The following is a 13,164-nucleotide window of genomic DNA, read 5'->3' as shown; positions in this document are numbered from 1 at the left end:
AGAAAAAAAATCTCCACTGAAACTAGAAAATCGTCATCTAAAATGAAGAGTTAATGTTTACATAACAAAATTGTTAAACTGCACAAATGCTCTACAAGTGACTGTTTTACGGGAATTTTGACTTGTTCCCGGAGACATAGTATAACAGAGTCAGGTTTGTGGATCTCATCTCTTGCACAAATTTCAATGGAACTGAGATTAACTTTGTAGTTCTAAGACATCTTGTTACTGATTTGTTGTATGCTTGGCATCATTGTCCTTGTTTTTCTACATAAAGTCAGCAAGAAGTATATTTTTCTATAAAAAAACAATCAGCAACTATATACACTCGCACTCAGGCATGTCATATAGCCAGCTTTTTACAAGTGTGTGACATTCAAAGTAAAATAAATGGAGAACCTCAAAAAGTAAACATACTTGTGCCAGTTTGAATTTTGAAGGCGATGATTATTTTTGTCAGAATTTACTTTAGCATTGGCATCCTTAGTACATGTTCATCATGACTTGTGGGGAGTCGGTCACCTTCTGGGTCAAAAATATTGCTTTGAATCCCATTGAGCTGGAATGCTCCCTCTCTTACACTTGTACTCTTCAGGGGGGAACAGCATAAATGACAATGCCTCAGAATCCACAACAGAATGCAAAGCCCAACCTATTAGACTTTTGTGAAACCCATATATTTGGTAATTCAAAATTTTAGTCTGCTTTTATTATTGTTATACCATTGTTGAAAAGGATGTGGGACTTGGGTCATTTACTTTAAGAAAAATCTTTATGGGATTCTGTGATATGTTGAATTGACTGAATTCAACCTGACTAGCAACTGAGAAACTGAACCTTGCTTCCACAAAAGATGAAATTTTTTATCATGGTAGCAGAAATGTCTTTGTCACTAAACCTTTGTTTTGAACAAGGATGAAAGCTGTGCAGCAGGATAAGCCTGAGGACATTACATGATTTGGATACTAATTAACTGATGTTTATAATTTCCTAATAAGATCTTAAACCATGTCCTCTCCTTGGCTTTGCCCATATGATGGGGCATCTGCTATGCCCTAGGCCCCGTGACAGACTCTTGGCGTACAATCTGGGTTTGTGCATGAGAGAGAGAATATGCTGACCCTGACCTGCACCTGATTTCCCTTGTTTCTCTACCACTCTTCTTAGCATTGAAGGTCAATAACCCTAAGAAGCTGCCGTGGCATTAAAAAGTGTTTCAAAATATGAGAAGCCAAGGAGCCGACATTTGGCAGCTGGCGCGTGTGTGTGTTTGCGTTTTGGTGTACAGGCTTTTTTATGAACTATGCAATTAATTAGTTATCTCACTGAGCGTAACACAACACTCTGCCAGATCACCTTTCCTGGACCAAGATGAAACATATGAAACACCAGAGTCCAGCTGGTAGAAATAAACATCCTGGTTTGTTTATTTGTAAATTAAACCTGAACAAGAAAGTAATAACTAATGAGACCTACATATACAGAGGCTGACGAAATTCATGGACGCCGGCCTCGGTGCCCATGAATGCAGCGAACTGAAACACATGTTCTGTCAGAGCTTCCAAGCAAAAAATTATAAAATCTGGAGTTATAGCATTGATTTAAATAAAGTTGCTACATGCTTTAGCTCACTGATGACCTCTTTGTAGGTATCCATCTTGCTGTAGCTGTGGCTGGAGGGATATAGATTTGAGCTATGCATTGTGTAATACGAACCAACCAATAGGCAGAAGTTGATGCCTTAAGACTCTGCCCCTCCTCATTTGCATAACAAGGCTGAAATGCATAAGAAAGTAAAAGTAGGAGACTGGAATTTTAAAAAAGAACAGATGGAAATAAAAAGACTTATCAAGGGAAAAAACAAGATTTGAATGCACCTATAAGTAAAATGAAAAAAAAAAAATATATATATAAAAAATCAAAAAATGAGTTGGAAGTGAAGGCAACTGGACTTGTCAGATATTTTCCTCTTATTCAATTCCCGGTAAGGGTAGTTGGCACTGACAGTCCTAAAACAATCCCCAATGTCAAATGTGCACTGTTTTGGTCTCAAGAAAAACCTTTTTGCCCTACAATTTATTCTACTGAAATGGACACTGTTGACAAGATTTTCAATGTCGTTTTTTATTTTATTTTTTATTTTTTTTGCAGTAAGTGCAGTAAAATGAGTTCTGACATTTTTGTTGAACTTGCAAGAGGCTCTAATGCAGAGCTGACAGAGAATCTAAAAGCTTTCTTTCCATTTTCTGTTCGCACATGAGGAATGTAAAGATGCAAAATGTTTCATTTAAGACAGAGAATTAAACTTTCCTGTCTTTGTCCTGCCTTTAGAACTGATTATTTTCTTTACACCATGCAGCAACATGGAGTTAATTGGGTTTCAGAAAACTATTGTAATATTGTAAAAATAGCTTACCCAAATATGACTTTATTTAGTTTTATCTGACTGAGCTCAGGTGGCTATGAAGTCTTTAAAATGTTTCCAAGTGGAACATTTTCTGAAGAATTTTGCTAATTCTTCCTGGCTGCTCAACACAATGTGTTTTTTTTTGTGGCCTGTGTTAAGGAATTTACGTAAATTAATGAACGTAATTTTCAGTTTTGTAGTCTTTGATGACAAATGCTTAAGCTTGGTATTGGTTATTTAATCTCTACCATTTGATATCTTTGCTATCTTTGCACTATTTTGGATAGTGCTGTCTATAGCAGGATGCTTCATCCTGAGTGCCAGTCAGTTCATCAACATCAAGAGGAACATGTTCTACCCTCTTTGCTGGTAGAAAATAAATAAGTCAAAACATTGTTTTGACCTAAAATAATAATCTTTAGTATACCCACAGTATACTAAAGGGGGTGTATTAGGTAAAATCTACTTTTTTAAGCTTTATATGATGTTTTTTTTATTCCATCATCATCCCAAAGTTAAAAGGGGATGGGGGTGGGGGACCCAACCTGCTGGTAGAGAACATTAAAAGCAGTAATCACCAGGATATATTCAGCAAATATTCAAATGAGCAAAACCATTTGGTAGCAATTATCCCCTGTTTTAACACTCTTAATTCTCCTTAATACCACTTTTAATTCACTTGGCAGAGCAACCACTGAAGCTTACAGCTGTTTAGTTCTGCCCTGCTGAGAAAACTTGCATGCTGGTATGGAAATAAAACCACTTGGCAACACAGAGACACAAATGGATAGCACTTCAGATGACAGCTTTGTAGAGGACACCAATTTTCCAAACCGTCAGCATGTACCTTGAATATCATCAACTTGAATTTCAAATACTGACTTTAAAAATGTCGGGGGTTTTTTCTACTCCCATTTTTTCCATTGAGTAGAGTGACCATATTCACCACATTTGACATTGATATTCAAGCTACATGATAGCCTGCCTAACACCATTACGTATCTGCCATCTTTGTACAAGAGTTAGCTCTGCAAGGTCTAACAGGCTGCCGCAAGCATACCAATTATTTCTAGAACGTCTGTCTCTTAAACACAGTTCATCAGATTGAATATAGGCACTAAGTGACAAATATGTTCGCTGACTTTAAGTAGTAAATGTTTTTGACTGTCAAACTGCTCTTAGCTGTTTTTATTGCAGGCACAGCAGAGCTTCATGTTTTCTGCAACATAGCTCTTGAAGATAGCATGAGCCCAAAAGGAAGAGATTATTTAAAAAAGGAACTGGGCAAGTAGATTTTTACAAACTGTTTACCAGTTTTCTACATGCACTTATTTCCTCTATCCTGTTAGTGGTTTTATTGGTGGGAAAGGAACCTTTCACTTCAGTGAATAATAGTAAACATAAGCCACACTCATTTCTTTTAACATTAGTGAACATTTTTGTATGCCTTTTGTGAAAACAGTGGTCCTTATTGGTGGAGTCTGATTAGCCACTGAAGGAAAAATAAAAATGAATACAAGAATAATTTGATAATACAAATGTAACTGCTTTTTATTTGTTGCTACTTTAAATGCCTGACCTGTGCGTGCAAATATCTGTTCAGATCTCTACACCTCTCTCACCTCACTGCTGATGAAATGTCCGAGTTCAGACAGAAGTCTTGTTCCATCCAACAAACCTTCAAACATTTCCATCACTCAGGTATCTGTTAGTTTAAGCTGGTAAGAAGGCTCTTGCTACATAGTTCAAAACATCCTTTACATCTTACACTCTTATCCCACAGAGATTATTGATGCTTGCAAGATTACATGTCATGTTCTTTACTGGCACCTATCAACTGCAATCATTTTCTCATCTGGACCCGGGTTTGAACCCAGGCCTTTGAAGATGTGGGAGGGAATTCAATCTTATCAAGTCAAACACAAGCAGCAGCATATTTTTATTGCCTTCTTAGAAGCTGTTGGAACTGGATCATTGAGAGAATTGTACACGACATATTTCTATTTCATATTATTTTCATACATGGTTTCAATATTTTAGAATATGCCTGATGTTTAAGACATTCAGAGCCTCAGTCTCAGCATATTGTGCTTGTTTGTATTGACACCTCTTGCAGTAGTTTGGTTGTAGGATTAGTCTTGCCTCCCCTCAAGGTCTTGATCTTCACTAGGTCTCAAGTTAGGTAACCTTGACAGCAATTATCATTGAGGGGTCACATATATGTTCAACTTTTACCTATTAGAAAAATCTTTTGATAAGAAGACAACCATTTTCTGTTTACAAGAGCATGAAATCGTGCTCTGCATGAATATACAGAATGAATTATCCAATTATCCAATATTTGCAGTGTGCTTGCTGCTTTTGAGGGGTGAAACTATAAAAGCAGTTTTTGTATGGTAAAAGTGTGTTTGGAAATTGCTTGTCTGCTTTGAACAACAATAGAAGGGCTGATTTGGATTTATGTTGCATATTTCTAAATTCTAAATTCTTTGCTCTGTTAATAATGCTGTTGAATAACTTGCATCGTGAAAAACTGAAACATGGTGCATTTCAAAAATAATACAAAAACAAAAAAAGGATAAGAAAACAAAGCATTAAGATCCCTTTAATTTTCTGTATTGTAAATGGAAGAATTAATGATAAAATAGATTAAATCTAATATTTTTCTAGTCATACTAACCACTCAAAGCTATTTAAAGTAGAGTCAGATTCACCCAATTGCACTCAAACACGCATAGATTTTTACACCAATACACACATCGGAAGGCAGCTCGGGGTTAAGTGCTTTGCCCTGGGGCACATTGAAATGTAGCAGGGAAGAAAGCCAGAATCGAAACCACAACTCCCATGGTGCCACACATACCCCAAAGTGAACTGCTGTATGCAGTGTAATAAGAAGCGCGTTAGCGTATTCTGCAGAAGTTGGGTTGCGTTCGCACATCTTTTAAAAAGTAACCCAGAGGACTATTATAGATAGACATTGTGTTGTATAGCTGCACTTACAATCATAGTTTGAAGTTGGGATTCCACTGTGAATTTGTTTAGCTTGTTTCATAGGTTTGGAAAGCTTTAGATACTGGATAAAGCAGCTGTTGGTATTTGGTGGAGTATCCACCTAAATCACTGATTTACATGAACCCTTCAACTTTATGCTTCTCCATCTGCTTACCAAACACTTGTTGCTATGTTGCAAAATACATACACTGTAAAACAAAGATCATCTGTTAATTTCTGCTGTGAATTTTGACATGCAGGTGCAGATGTTTTGAAATGTGGGTGTTTTTATGTGGTTGTCCTGCATGATGAATATTTTGCCTCCATTGCACTCCATAGGAGAGGGAATACACTACTATATAATCACTCTGCCATGTTGGCAAGACAACTGTTTCCGTTTTTTATTTTTGCCTTGATATAATTTCACCTTATTCTACTGAAATAACGAAACAGTAATTCATTGTCTCTGTGTTTAGTGATTTCTTATTCACAACAATTTAGGTCCTGCCAGCCAGACACAACAAAAACATAAACAAGCAGAAGCAGAGTTGACTGGAGTGGTGGGAGAGTTGCTGATCCACTGAGATCAAAAAATGCATCTCCTTCTTGTTCTAGCTACAATGTGTTCAGGGTTCTCTATTATGGCTGCAAACCTTTTTCAGAGGTTTGCTTCTGCACAAATCTGATGAGGTTAATTTGCTCAAAGTGCTACTGCGAAAACGCCAGACCCGGGTTTGAGCCCAGGCCAGAACCGGTCTTGCAGTACAAAAGGCCCCTGATGATTCCAGCAACCATGGCTTCTGATCCATCATTTAAAAAGCTGGATGGCGAACCAATGTGTTTTGTTTTTAAAGAGGTCACTTGTTCCCATGCTGTCACAGAATCAGATAGATCAGACTAGATAAAAATTGATATGAAAGATTAGGTAATTTTTTAAACTTTTTAAATTATTTACAGCCATATAAAGTTTTAGCTGTTAATATTTTTCATTTTACTGAGTTGTAATGACCACCATCATCAGCAAGAATAGAAAAAATATCCCGAGCCATTGCAGGCAGAGGCAATAACGTATAATTTACAATAACTTGACAACGACTTAATTATATTACAAAAATGACATTGGACCAGCCTTATGTGCAGTTCAATAATGGGAATGCTTTGGTCACATAATGATACTTGCTAATGACGACCAGTGGAAAAACCAATAATGTTACAGTGTGTTCATGGAAGAAGTTATTCAGCATGAAGATCTGAAGCAACACTGGCTTAAATGTCTTTTACTACAAATAGATTTTGTTCATTTTTTGGACAGCCATTAGCTCTGCTTCCATTCTTATAGAAATGGCATCTTCATTAACTTGGTTTGCAGGGGAAGAAGCTGTAAGACTCGCAGTGTAGAGTGTGGTTGCACGGCAACATGCTGGTGTGCAGGGGATGATGACAATGCATACAAACCCTGAACTCCAACGCATCCTGAGTAAAAGATACGTTTGGACATATTTGAAGAGGCAAATATGGTGGTGGAGGTAGGAGGGCCGGGGGTGTTTGGAAGAAACTGAGAAATACTGGGATTCTACCAGCTATTTCTGTTATTCAGCAGGAGAATGAGCCTCCACAGAACAGTGCATAAAACTTTCATAGCTCTGTCGGGATGCTGTGTTTCTCTTGGATTATTTATCAAATAGCGAGAAGTTGTTTATCACACAGCTAATACTCTGCTGCACAGGTAGGAGCATGGGACCTTCGCTTGTTTGGCCTCATAATTAATATTAATTTGTTTTTCAGCAGCTATAAGGCAGGAAAAAAAAAAGAACGCCCCACACGTTTGGCTTGGCAGTGGATTAAGACGGGCGCTCTGCACGCCGGCTGGGAGCCCTCCTCATGGTGTGCAGAGAGAACTGTCTGCAACTCAAATGCTTCAGAAATGATATTACAAATGGAAATTTTGCCGAACAGAAAAACGGTTTGTACACGCAAATCAGGCAATGAGAATGATGCAAAGCTTCAAATGTAGCTGTCTGTGCCATGTAAAGAGGGAACATACTTTATCTGTTGAGGCATTAACAAGTTATTGCTAATTGATCTGAAAAAGCTTCGAGATTATTGTTTTTGCTCACAGTTTTTATCTTGTCCATAGTCACACAATTAATTGCCGTGCATTGTGGTGTGTAACTTATTGAGGGTAGAGTACCTGAACCCCCTGACATTACAGACTTACTTTGCAGTTAGCCTTAACGTATGTCACAAGAAAAAGATAACATCGCTGAAGTATCACCGGCAGCTAACAGCAAATATTTGGCCATTTTGAAGCCAGTTATTGTTCCTTCATATTTTATCAGACAAATATGCATCTTGGTTCCAATATTTTCTTGAAATTCAACAAATTGAGTATCCCAAACAATATATACATACAATTAAGTCCCAGACTATTCATACCCTCGACAAATTTAGGTTTAAAGTAATTTTTTTAATTTTATCAGCACGTTTCATCTGACTTACTGGAAATAATGTTAAAGTTTTTGAGTTCCCAAGAGTCCCGACTTAAATCTGTGGGATAATCTAAAGATTTAGTATGATAGCAATGAGGCCTAATTTCATAGGCTTAGCATTCACCATAAAGATAAATAACGGAAATATCAAAGGAAACATTCAGATGACTGTGCCTTTATACAGAGAAGAGTATAAATAATTTACATTTCCATTTTAAAGCTGTAAATATAACCTTTCTTTTTTTTAAATGTATGCTTCTTTTTTCATTTTTTGAGAGATTTCTTGCTGGTTTCTTTTCAGAAATGATCGTCTTGATCGAATGCATCAAAACTATTTTAATTCCAACTCAGAGAAATTAATATTGGACTTAACTCTTCATTCAGTTTATTCAACCCCCCAAAAAATCTAAATTACATAATCCTTCTCAGCAAAGCGTATTTGCCTGAAAGCTAGATGTTTTTAAAGCAGTTTTACTGATGAAACAGTCCCTCATTTTTTCCCCTTCCTTTGCCATGACAATTTATTCTTTGTTATGCAACCATCTTCAAAAGTTCTGTCATGAATACACATGCATGCTATGCCATTTGTGCTTCTAATATTAACAATTAATGACCAGCTAGCCCTGCGACAGACTGGCGACCTGTCCAGGGTGTACCCCGCCTCCCGCCTGGAACGTAGCTGGAGATAGACACCAGCAACCCTCCCGACCCCATTAGGGACAAGGGTGAACAGAAAATGGATGGATGGATGGGTGACCAGCTACATCAAAATATGTAGAAAAACAATAAATGTGCACTGTTCTCATATCTTCTGATATTTACAGCTCCTGATGAGACATCTCAATTGGCTAAAATTGGTTGTTCAATACTTTACAAAAACTAGAAATGAGAATTTGGCCACAAAATCTTTCTCCACTAATTATAGAGCAACTTTCCTGCAGACCTTAATTTTTATCTGGGTATAACTTTACATCCACGTGTATAATGTCCAAGTGTGTCACTAATTTATCTTTATATTAGTTTTCCAACACATTCCCTTTAAAACATGACTGTGAACAAACTGCAGTTTTAGCAGAATAAAGATTTACACCCAGGAAGCTGCAGGTGTTCAACCTAATGCTTAAAAAAACTAATTGTTTTCAAAGTTTAAATACAGGTCGTCGAATGCAGACCTATTTACTGTGAGGAGTCCAACAAATTGTTTAATAAGGCATGAATAATACATAATTTAACAGTAAAGCACTTAAGCAGCTTTACCAATATGAAATAACATTGTGTAACACCTGTGCTTTTACTGCAGAGGCCCTTTTGCTTCATGAAAAATTCATTGTTTTCTATGCTGCAGTGTTTGTTATAATACAAAAAGATGAACTTCAGTTTTCTTTTTCTTCTGTTGAAAGAAGTTTGGGTATCTCTCATTCCGACAGTGTGCATTATAAAAGTTCTTTCCTCTTACCTTCGTGTGAAATGACGCTCAGTTTGCTGCTTTTTCGCATTGTTTTGTTTTTCTCCTCTTCAGTAAACTGTTGACTAATTTATTCTGCTCATGAATGCAACTGTGCAGTTTGTCGGTTCGCCACCCCCTGGCTCCATTGAGGCTCTCACAGTCTGTCAGTCAATCGGCTCTCTATTCTGCTCCAGAAGAAAATACCTCAACAGTATTTGGAAGCTTGCAAAGATGTGATGAGCAGGTAATTTGTTGTGATTGCTGCATCTCAACAACTTGCCTCCATTTCTTACGTCTTCTTTTCAGTGGAGATATTTGGATTCAGGTCTTTGGTTTTAGACCTAAATCAAGCCTAAACCCTGATCGTTGAGGATTTCCATAACTGAGGGTAGAGCCAGTTCTTAACTCAGTTTTGCCAGTGTTGAAGTGAATGAACTCATGTTCATAGTTCACCACCAGAAATATTGTGAGCCAAGTTCAGAGCTCCAACATTAAACTGTTCTCATTAATTTGTTATATTTTGTCCATAATAAAGTTTCACTAAACAATTGGCAAATTGATTACACATCACATACTTGTTTCCTTTGCTCATATAAATTGTATTTTTTAGAGGCCAGATTTATATTTCTGCTGTTCTCATTCAGATACTCTAATACATTGATTCTCAGTAAAGACACGCCTTTTTTAAGAGACTGGTTCATTTATGCTGCAGCTCAAAAAATTAGAACATGGTAAAAATAAAGTTCCATATTTTTTGTCACTCTGTTTAAAAAGTAAAACTTGAACTTGGGGGCATTCAAACCAATGAGCTTGAATGCCCCCATCAATATAACCTCTGCTTCCATTAAACCCCAGCAGAGCCACAAGCTGATCGCCTCTATGATGCAGTAATTCATGCTGCAGCAGGTCCAATCAATCAACATACATTTGGAAGTTATAATCATCAAAATTACAAGAAATAAAGGACAGACTTGAAATATTTCTCCCCATGTAATGAATCTACACAATTCAATTTTCACTTTGAGAAATGACTGAATATATATGAAGTAGTCAACTTTTTAAAATAATATTTTGAGATTGTTTAGATTTACCTGTACAATTGTAATTTATATTAGTTTTTACACACTGAGCATGGGAGGTGAAGTTGGGGGTTTGCTAAAAGTCTGACTGAAGGACCTTAAAGTTTTGATCTATAAAAATTAAATACATTTGTTATTTTAACTACTAACCTTCTCTATAGTCCAAGAGAAAGGTTAGAGGTGACAGAATGTATTAAGCTACAGATTCTCTGCTTGTTTCTGCTGGCGCTTTCCCCAAAACAATGAAATGAAGATGCAAACCCTGATAGTTCGTGGATCTTAAGCAGCAAGTTGGGTTGCTTTGCTGTGGACCGGCTCTGCTTACAACCATACATCGTTTTCTGTCTACAGTGAGCCGCTACTGTGTGTCGGATCTTATTCCAGGTCACCACTTGGTTTATACAATTCAACAAAGTGGCTTGCATAACCTATACAACCCGACATGTAAAGGTATAAGCAACAACTACTCCTACTGTGTGTGTTGTTGGTATTTAGTCTAGAACTTCTGGTATGTGTTTATTTTTGCATTTTGGTAGTTTAATATAGAACAGAATCCACTTATTGTAAAGGGTTTTTTTTGTCACTTGTCAAAACATATTTGCCCATGCTTTGCAAAAGTTGCCACAATTTTCTTCGCACTAACTGTGCATTCGGAGCAAATTTAGGTCATAGTAAAGGTTCTCCTGTACTTCAAAAAATATTACATCACGCACAGATGGCTCTTAAGGTAACATAAGGGTTGTAGAAGTAGAGAGAGCCTGGTTACTCTGATCGTGGAAATTCACACTTGAAAAAGTTGGCTTGAAATGGATGCATGATGATCATTGTTAAGACAAAGAATGCAAATTAATGTGTAGTTTAATTGGCAAATAGACCAGAAGAGCTGGTATATGTCAGCTTATAGACATTATAAACATGGCTATGCTAATTGAAATTCCACTTTCAGTGGTTCCAAAAAAAAACAGACCACAACCTGGGAACTATGGTGAAAGCTCGTCACACACTCTAAGGTACAATGGCTCAATGAATGGATGATAAGGCCACAGCAACAGTCTGGGCAGACGGTCAGCAATCTCCCCGCAGGGAGAATGGAAGTTATTTTACAGCAGATTGCCTCACGCTGCCCACACGAGCTAATTATACAGACTATTCATGCGCATCATGTATGGCAAAATTTTGTAATTGCAAAGTCTCTGTTCCTGTTCTAACGCACTACATGACAAAGTGATGTAGATCTGTGTGTGTGTGTTTTTTTTTTTTTTCTCAATGTAATTTGTGTCTATTATAAATTTCTTCTTCAATGTGCTGAGTGCACCGTGCTCACATTAGCTCTGCCCTATGCAATGTGTGAAAAGGATTTGTCTCGGAGCCGATCTCTTCAGTAAAATGAGATGAAAGTTATCGGAGTACCTCTGGGGAATTTATTTTCTTTGAAGTGAGGAAGGATCTTTGTGCATTGTGTATCTGATGTAGAGGTGAAAGAGACCATGAATTTGATGAGTCTTGACATAAAGAGATGACGGCAAACTTTTTATGGCTGGCAAAAACAGGAATTGAATGCCTGACAACACTTGTCTTTGCTCCCAAAACAAGGTCAGTGGTTTCTGTCAGACCAGCTATCTAGACTTTGAGGCTCTGCTGAGAAAAGTATCTCTGAGGGTCTTTACACAGGAAGCACCCTTCACAATGTTGAAAGATGTGAAAGTGCATGCGCACAAGAACTTATTGGAAGTTTTTAACCACTTGTTGCCATTTTTATTTCTGTGGCACAGTTCAGCAAAGTCATGCCATCTAAGTTTGTGGACCTGGTTATGACAAATGAGAAGAGCTGATTGGAAATCCTGGAAGCAATTTATCCTTGCTTTTGTAGAACTACCTTCTTTGAAACGTTTTAGTGTTTTGCTAAAATTGCCGGTTAACAAGCAAAGTATTACCATCTAGGATGTCACATAGGGTCACAACTATCAAATATTTTAGTGAACAAGAAGTCTGGAAATAATTTAATTCTTTTGATAATCATGTGCTCTTTCTGGCATAGGTTGTCTATATCGGGTCTTTCTAACTTTTTTTAATCATCTTCCTACCTAAACCTTAACTGTGTCTTCACTTGTTTAACTTTTGGCACATATTTGGTAATCTGTTTTAATTTTTTTTCTTAGGAACTTTTCATAAGACATCTTGGTTCCATAAAAACATTAATTGTGAGCTTTGACTTTGTCCAGAGCTGACTCTGTAGGTATTTTATTCTCAGTCTTATAGAGAAACAATATCCTTTTAGCACTCCAAAAATTATAAGATACCACTAATACTGTAGGGGAAACTGTAATAAAATGGGTCAAATCAGGTTACTTTTAACATATTTCCAAAAGAAATACCACTCAAAGTTGCTAGAAGACTAAAATACCTCAAAAAAGAGCTGTCAGATCTCGTCTTTGTTCTGAAAGACATTTTTCTTATTTGAAAGGCGCCTCAGTTCTGACTGTACGGCTTTCATGCTTGAGGGCTCTTTCGCACCTTAAGAGTTGCAGAGGTCTTCTGGTGTGAAATGCACTAAAATAGATCCTAAAGGTAGAATTAAAATAGTTAGCTTGGAGACAATGAACACTTGCACAATTTTACACTTTAAACAGAATATCATTACATTAAATAGAAACGCAGTTGAAATTGTTGTCTTTAGTAGCTTTGCTTAACATTTAGCTTGAAGTTTAGAACCTGGTTTGCTAGGTAAGAGTTAAAACTGTGACTTTA

This window comes from Xiphophorus couchianus, chromosome 22 (assembly GCF_001444195.1).
Source record: "Xiphophorus couchianus chromosome 22, X_couchianus-1.0, whole genome shotgun sequence".
Classification (NCBI taxonomy): Eukaryota; Metazoa; Chordata; class Actinopteri; order Cyprinodontiformes; family Poeciliidae; genus Xiphophorus; species Xiphophorus couchianus.
The sequence above is the reverse complement of the archived record's forward strand: the minus strand, read 5'-3'. Positions refer to the sequence as shown.